Source organism: Melospiza georgiana, chromosome 3, assembly GCF_028018845.1.
Source record: "Melospiza georgiana isolate bMelGeo1 chromosome 3, bMelGeo1.pri, whole genome shotgun sequence".
Lineage (NCBI taxonomy): Eukaryota > Metazoa > Chordata > Aves > Passeriformes > Passerellidae > Melospiza > Melospiza georgiana.
The window spans coordinates 32314835-32322543 of NC_080432.1; positions in this window are offsets into that span (position 1 = coordinate 32314835).

A 7709-nucleotide genomic window follows, 5' to 3' on the forward strand; every position below is an offset into this window, starting at 1 on the left:
AAAAAATCAGGGATTATAGAAATCTTAATATCTAGAAAACAAAAATAGGTTAAATTTGCTTCATTACTTCAGCAAGCAAAACCAACAGTGCTATGTTATCTCTGAGAAAGATCTTGCTCTTTTTTTTGTGTTGGGACTTTCAGGATACTCAGCTAAGGTTTCTGACCAGCATCTTTGCCTTCCATTGAGTAACAAAATATTTTTCTCCTGTACTGTGTGTCCCCGCTCCACTTCTGTGGGAGACTTCATTCCAATCTGTGTGTATTTTGTATTGGCCTATTTCCCTTCGGTTCTTGGCATATCTCTTCTAATTCTGTTGAAGCAGGCTTCCCTCAGTTTGAGATACAGTATAGTTCCATGTTAGCCCTTATCTATGAGCACTTGTTCTAAATTCAGTTTTGTGGTCTATTGCACTGTCATAAAAGCTCTGTTCTGGCCTCTCTAGCTGAATCACTTTATTTCCCTCCATGACAAATGCAGGTAGATTGTGCTGCTCTGTCCACTTCAAACACTGCCTTGTGATTGTCTTTCTTGGTTTTCAGGTTCTCTTGCAATGATTGTCCCTTCTGTCCATTGCTACTGGTAGCAAAGGAAATCTGCTTAAATTATTTGTGACTTTCAGCTGGTTGTCCACCTCCTGTGGATGTGATTTGTAGCCAGTCATGCATGTGACCTAGTAGAATGATGATAAAACCTTTGCTAGGCTTGCCAGATCATTCTGCAGTAAAAGTGTAACCTGGAATAAGTTAACATGACATTGAAAGCAAAAGCAATTTACTGGCCTTCATCAGTTGTGTACCTTTTCTTAAAGGGAATAAATTCTTTGTCACCTTTTCATATGTGCCAAAAGTGCTGATTTGGTTTTTAATTTTTTTCTTCTTCTGAAACCCTCTAAATGCAGGCATTTATTCTTCATTATAAAGAAAACTGCAACTATTTTCAGGAGTATTGCCTTTGTTTTGCCAGTTTTCAGTTGACTTCCTTTTCCTTGTCTTCTTTATAGTACTTACCTTGACTCATAGTGCAAGTGTGTTTTTTCCCTCTTAATGTTTTTTCTCATTTTCTCTTCCATAAAAGCAGGATGGTTTTGTTAGCCTGGTCATGGTGATCTACCAACAATACAGTTTAGAAATTCCTTTTTATGCACTGGTTTAATTTTTGTACTCCATTCTATTAAAATACACCCACTTTCTGGTTTTGCTGTGTGACACACCTTACCATTGCAAACCAGTTTTTGACCTTTATTTTTTTCCTATTCTTTCCCTTTCCCATTCCTGATTATAATGCTTGCTGTCCTGAATACTCCCTTTTATTCTGAACTTTGAAGGGAACATGCCACTTGAATTTTTCCCAAAGAGAAGTTCACGACCCAAGTTCTATAGATGGCTTGATGTGAGCTACTCTGAGGACTACTTTGTGTTCTGTGGTCTGTGTAGAAGTGTTATCTGAGTAGTCATCCTGAGATATGAACACGTGTGTTTATGTATAATTAAACTGTTTATAAACACTCTACCTGAATCAACTTCTTAAGAAAGGTGGATTTCTAAATCTGGGAAGATGTAATGAAATCAGGAGGGTTCATTGGTCATTTGTTAAAATCGTGCGGGAAAGCTTGGTGAAAGATAATTCGTAAGCCATGAACATTCCTAAGTTCTACTGCTTTGCTGTACAGTGGAAGCACTTTCTATATTAAATACTTTATTTGACCAGTGATACCTTGATGTGAGGATGTCACTGTATAGGATTGTTACATTTATGGAGCTGTGTTGCTTAAAAGTTTCTTCCAGTTTTTCTGTTCCTTAAGTAATTTAATGTGCCAAAATGTAATTTCCATGATTGCTGAATCTCGCTGTGGTTTTATTAACTATTAGTGAGAAATGACCTAAGTTTTTATGTACAACTATATTTTTATCAAAATGAAGATTGAATGTCTTGTAAATAAAGTGTATTTTTGAATAAAACTTTGTTCTGAGCTTGTGTCTCTTGATAATTTTAAGATATTTGTATGAGTGAAATTTGTTCTTATCCTGTGAGGCAGTTAATGTTGCAAATTTTGTGTGTATTTAGAAGAAAAGGGAACCGACACCAAAAAGTTTTTCTTCTGTAAGCAGCCTTGCATTTTGCCACATGGAGGAAGTTGAATGTGTATATTGTGATTCTCACTCCTGGGTTTCGTGACCTGAATGTACATGCTAGAAATGGGATGAGGTCTAACACTACAAGTTTAGATGCTTGTTTTGGAGCAGCAATCCTGGAGGTGCCCTCATACATTTCTCTCTTCTTAGCATCAGTATCATGTGTCTGCCACCTGGTTCCTACCCTGTTGTGTCCAATTGTCCAGTTGTTCATGTCCCTACTTTTTTAGTTTACAATAATCAATAAGGAGGTAGTTGTGGTGGTCAATAAGTGGTCATTGTGCTTGGCTTTTGGTTTTTTTTTATATTCTTTGAGTCTGTCTGAGTGGCAGATGCTACATAAAGGCTACATAAGAAATTCAGTTAGTGTTTGGCCAATAGATTGCCTGTGCTTTTGTGTGTCGTTGGTGTTACTCAGCTTGTAGATGATGGATGACTAGCAATTTGGGAGACAGAACTGAAACATTTTTAAAGCAATTCCTGAGAAAGTTAGAATTATACATAGATTCACAGAATGTTAAGGGGTTGGAATGGACCTTAAGCATTGCTTAGTTCTGCCGTTCCTGCCATGTGCAGGGATACCTCCCACTTAACCAGGTTGCTCAAGGCCTTACCTAACCTGGTCTTGAACTCCAGGTTTGGGGCACCCAACAAATTCCCTGGGCAACCTGTTCTAGTGTCTAATCACCCTCACAATAAAGAATTTGTTCCTAATATCTAACCTAAATTTCCCCTCTTTCAATTTGTACCCATTATTCCTTGTCCTATGACTGCAGTTCCTCAGGAAGAGTCTCCCTCTGGTTTCCCTGTAACCCCACTTCAGATACTGGAAGGCTGCCATGAGGTGTCTCTACAGCCTGCTCTTCTCCATGATGAACAGCCCCAACATTCTCAGCCTGTCTTCCTAGGCAAGGATGTCCAGTCCTCCCATCCACTTTGTGGCCTCCTCAGAGTTGCTCCAACAGCTCCAAGTCTTTCTTATGTTGGGGTATAGTAGCGGCAAGCCCCTGCAAGGGGAATAATGAGCATTGACTCCATGCTTGCAGAAGGCTGATCAATTACTTAATTGCTTTATTGCTATGCTATGCCATGCCATGCCATGCCATGCTAATGCTGAAAAACCCATTGCCCTTGCCAGACAGTCTGATACAGTTTTGACCTAATTGGTCAATCAATCAAAACACCATCACCAGAGTCCAATTAAGAAAGCACCCTTTGGTAAACCACCTCCATAACACATTCCACAAGAGCACAACAACAGGTGCAGCAAATGGAGATAAGAATTGTTTCCTCTGAGCTTTCTCACAGCTTCCCAGGAAACTCCTGGGAGAGAATTGTGTCTCTCTCTGTTCAGAAGATATGTGATTACCACATTAGGGTCCCCAGATGTGGATGCAGCACTGCATGTGGGTCTCACCAGAGCAGGGTAGAGGAGGAGAATCACCTTCTTTACCTGCTGACCATGCTGCTTTGGGTGCAGCCCAGGATATATTTTCTTTTCTGGGCTGCAGCTGCAAGCAACATTGCCAGCTCTTGTTGAATTTTTCATCTGCCATCACCTCCAAGTCTTTCCTTACATGGCTGCACTCAACCACTTCTCTGCTGAAACTGTGGGTGTGTCTGGGATTGCCATGACCCAGGTGTAGGACCTTGCATAGGAACAGTTTCCTTGCTGCAGACAGACATAAGGCACTTGAAATTCCAGGACTTCTCTACACAGAGGCCCTTATTTTGTATCTTGGTCCTTTTGGAACAGAAGGTGTTTCTCCACCTTAGAGGGCTGCTACTGTTTTGGTACTTTTGTACTCTCCAAGAAACTACAGAAATAGGATGAGTTTGGGCTGAATGTGGTAGATTGTGTTTTTTAAAACAGCTTCTCAAAAAAAGTGAGGAAGTGAGGAAATAGTAGTGATCACAAATGGGAGATGAAATATCAGCTAAATTCTCTGGCAAATTTAGAATATATTTGGGGGCCAGTAAGTGAATCTTCCAGTTAGGATAAGGTGGAGGTTCAGTAAAAAAGAGTAGGAAACATGCAGTGAAATGCCAGTGGAAGTTAATGAGGTATTCATCAGGGATGACTAAGCCTCTATCACTTCAAGGACACAAGCTTTGCCCTCTGATTCAAATATGGAATTTATTGTTGAGTCCTAGTTGTATTTTACAGGAAGAGACTTATTTTGCTATAAAATGGTAGCTGGAAAAGCATAATTGCAATGCTTACCATCAGCTCTCTAGAGAGCCAATAGAAGTTTGTGGTTGAACTTGTCTGTGCTGAGGTGACATTGTCTGTCTGATGAAAGAAGCACGTATCTTGGTCAACAGAGATAATAGGGATTTGAACAACCATGAATTGTTATCAACTACTTGTATGGTAGTCAATTACTTATACCTGGGGACATTGCCAGGCACAGAGAGCAGCTGGCACACAAAGGCTTGTATCTGTGCTAGGGAGATACTCTGGGAGAGGGTGGCTCCCTGCTGAGGGCCAGCTCAGATTAAGTCCTCGACTCTGGACTGTGCCTGGGAATGGCTGGGACAGCAGTAATTGGCACAGACTGTGAAATGCTTGAACACCCTGCTAATTGTGATTGTGATTCATTCCCAGTTTTGGTTTAATTTGAGGGCCTTGGTCCCTGAGCCTCCACTCTGTTTTGCAAGGTAGCAGAATCTGCAGGTAGAAAAGGAGATGAGGCTGATGGTGGTTTCTTGGGCTCTAGGGTGGAAAGGTTTCCTGTCGTTCCTCTGCATCAGTGCACAGGGCAAGCTGGGTGGGGAGAGGCTGCCCTGGTCAGCGGTGCAGTCAGCAGATAACACTATCACCCCAGCTACTTGCACGGCTCTGGAAATTAAAGGTGCAAGGCAAGTGGCACGTTCGATATGGTACTGCCCTTTGCTTTACCTCCTTCCAGTTCTAGTACATTCTTTTTTTTTATTTTCTTTTTTTTTTTTTTTTCCCAACGTTCACCCTTGTTTAATAAAGCTCTGTGTCTTCTCTGTGTCTGTTTAACCCTACATTGCTGGCCACCCTATGGTGAGGAGGAGAGAACAAGAAAATGGTTAAGGAACTTCAGGGTATGTGTGGGGAAATAAATCAGTGATGACATTACACAAGTCATTGACACGACACAGTAGGTCCACAGCCTAGAGTATAGAAAATTTTTCAAGTAAAAGACTGTGTTAATTCAAGTGGTAGAAAGTGACCCTTTTAAAAATAAACACCTTAAAAGTCAGTCTTGTAAAAAGCATTGGATGTGGATGAGCCTATCCCCCAGGCTATAAACCAGGAAGTACAACAGGCAGTGGGAAATCAGCACAGGGAATGCCATCACATCTTGCAGAGCAACATTCTCTTTAGTTAGCTCTTTCTTTTTAGAGTTCCCATATGAAGTAGGAATGGTGGCCTTTCTGTATAGAAAGCTTCCTTTTGCTGCATTGATCACAGAAAGTGTTTTGTTTTTTTTTCTGGCTGAGCTTTAAGTGCCCAGCAGTGTGCAGGGTCTACGCTGTGACAAAACACCTACCAGCAGCAGAGTACCTGCAGCTCTTTGTGGTGGTAGGTGCACACTTCAAACAATTGCCCCCAAATGATTTTGGTGACATTGCCATCTGGGGAGCACCCTTCTACTTACGAACTTCTGGTGTGTAATTTCTGGGAGTGTAAGTGGGTGTTCAGTGAGCCCTATATTTTCTGGGTGTAGCTTGATAACTCATGAGAGAAGGAAAGAAAGGCCCCTGAGGCCTTGGCATAGTGCTCAGAGGAGCTGCTACCCAGCCTTCACTGAGGAGGAAGAAACTTCTCCCCCACCGCCAGCCCTGGGGGAGAGGACCTGTGGTGGACCATCTGCTCCACACTGTGCCTGTGCTGTCACAAAGGGACGTCCTGCATCCCCCAGGACAAAGGGGATGGGGAAGGATTTGCTGAGTCTTTCAGAGAGGGAAGAGTGGGAACCTGGGGAGCTCCCTCAGTGGTCCCCACAAATGCTGTTCTCTGAGTGCCACCTCTGCATTCCAGTACAGTTTCTGAGGCCATCTAGAAGTGGGCAGTGGTGTAGGCATCTTTCTGCCTCATGCTTCAGATGCTTTTTGCTTGAAGGGAAACAGCTATTCTTGAAAATACCATTTCCTTTGATTCCTATTGTCTTCAGACACAGTTTTTCTCTTGTTTGCAGTAGCTTCTCTTTGCTTCTGCCCTTTATTATATAAAATATGAAATCTGATCTTAACCAGCCAGCTCCTTACACTCACAATTACAGCAAGTCCATCTACCCCTAAAAGTAACACTGGCACAACTTTTATGCTAATATGCTGGCACTGTGTGTGTGAAAAGAAAGAAAAAATCAAAAGCAGAGATCCAAAGGTATAATTCTCCTAAGAGCTATGAAATTCTAAAAATTATGAAATGGATTATGCTTCCTCCTGGTTGTAAGGCAGGGTATTGCTACCCCAAGAAGAAAACTGATCTTTTTGGGTTAGTGGTTGGGCTGACATGAAGGCTATTCCCAAAGCCTGCCTTTAGCAAACTGAGCATCAATGTTTTTGTGCTTCTTTGCCAGCCCAAGAAGGAAGGGATTTGGCGTCTGGTGCAGGAATACAAGAGAAAGCTATCTGCTGATGGGAGCAAGTGGAAGCGTGTTGGCTAGAAGGAAGCTCTGGCTGTTTTCACTGGCTGAAAATCTGTCCCTGTCCTCTGATCTTCTCCATGTAACAGGGAACTAGGCTGCCAGTGCAGCAATGAGGGGTTACACAGTGACTCAGCTGTCACCTTAAGGGGATGAAAATTTATTTTTCTGGCTATAGTGAGGATTTCCAGGGACCATGGAGCAGCAAACAAATCACCCTGTACTTCTGCGTGTTCCTGTATATGTATGTATTTATTATTTCTGGCAGATGTCAAAGGCTTCCACAAATTATTTTATATTTGCAACCCCCAACTCACACTTAAATTTCCTTCTGAAAGACAAACACTGTCTCTCCAAGCACTCTGTGTGCTGGCCAAAGAATAATCATGTGAGGCAGCAGCAACAGGAGGCTGAGGGGAACAAAGAGGAGCCTGGCTCACAGAGCTCTTTCAAAGGAGTTGTTCACTTGGCCAAAGAGTTCAGCAGCATGCCTGTTGCCTTCTTTGCATCCAGCCTCTCTGTCAAGCCCCATGCCTGTATGGGTCAGGGGAACCTTCTTCGCATGGGACACAAACAAAACAAAAATCATTCTGGGTAAATGTGGCTTCAGGACAAGGATCCATAGGGAAGAGATGTATGGAGCCTCTTGTAGCATGGAGGTTGTTTCCACAGCTAATGCCAGAAGCAGTGGGTCTGATAAAGTGGAGAAATGTCTCATATTTAGGGCACATTCACATATATGCATGCATTTATTTTTGCACGCACACACACGTGTGTGCACACACACATATGATGCTGACTATATATGGCCATATTTATTATCATTTCTCAGCAAATGCAAGTTCTTGCTTTAGTCAGAGTGCCATAAAATACGGTTTACTGGGTATTCCTGATATCTTCTCTCTGGTGTCTCCTTCTTGTTTATCATTTTGAAATTGGACCAATTCAGTAT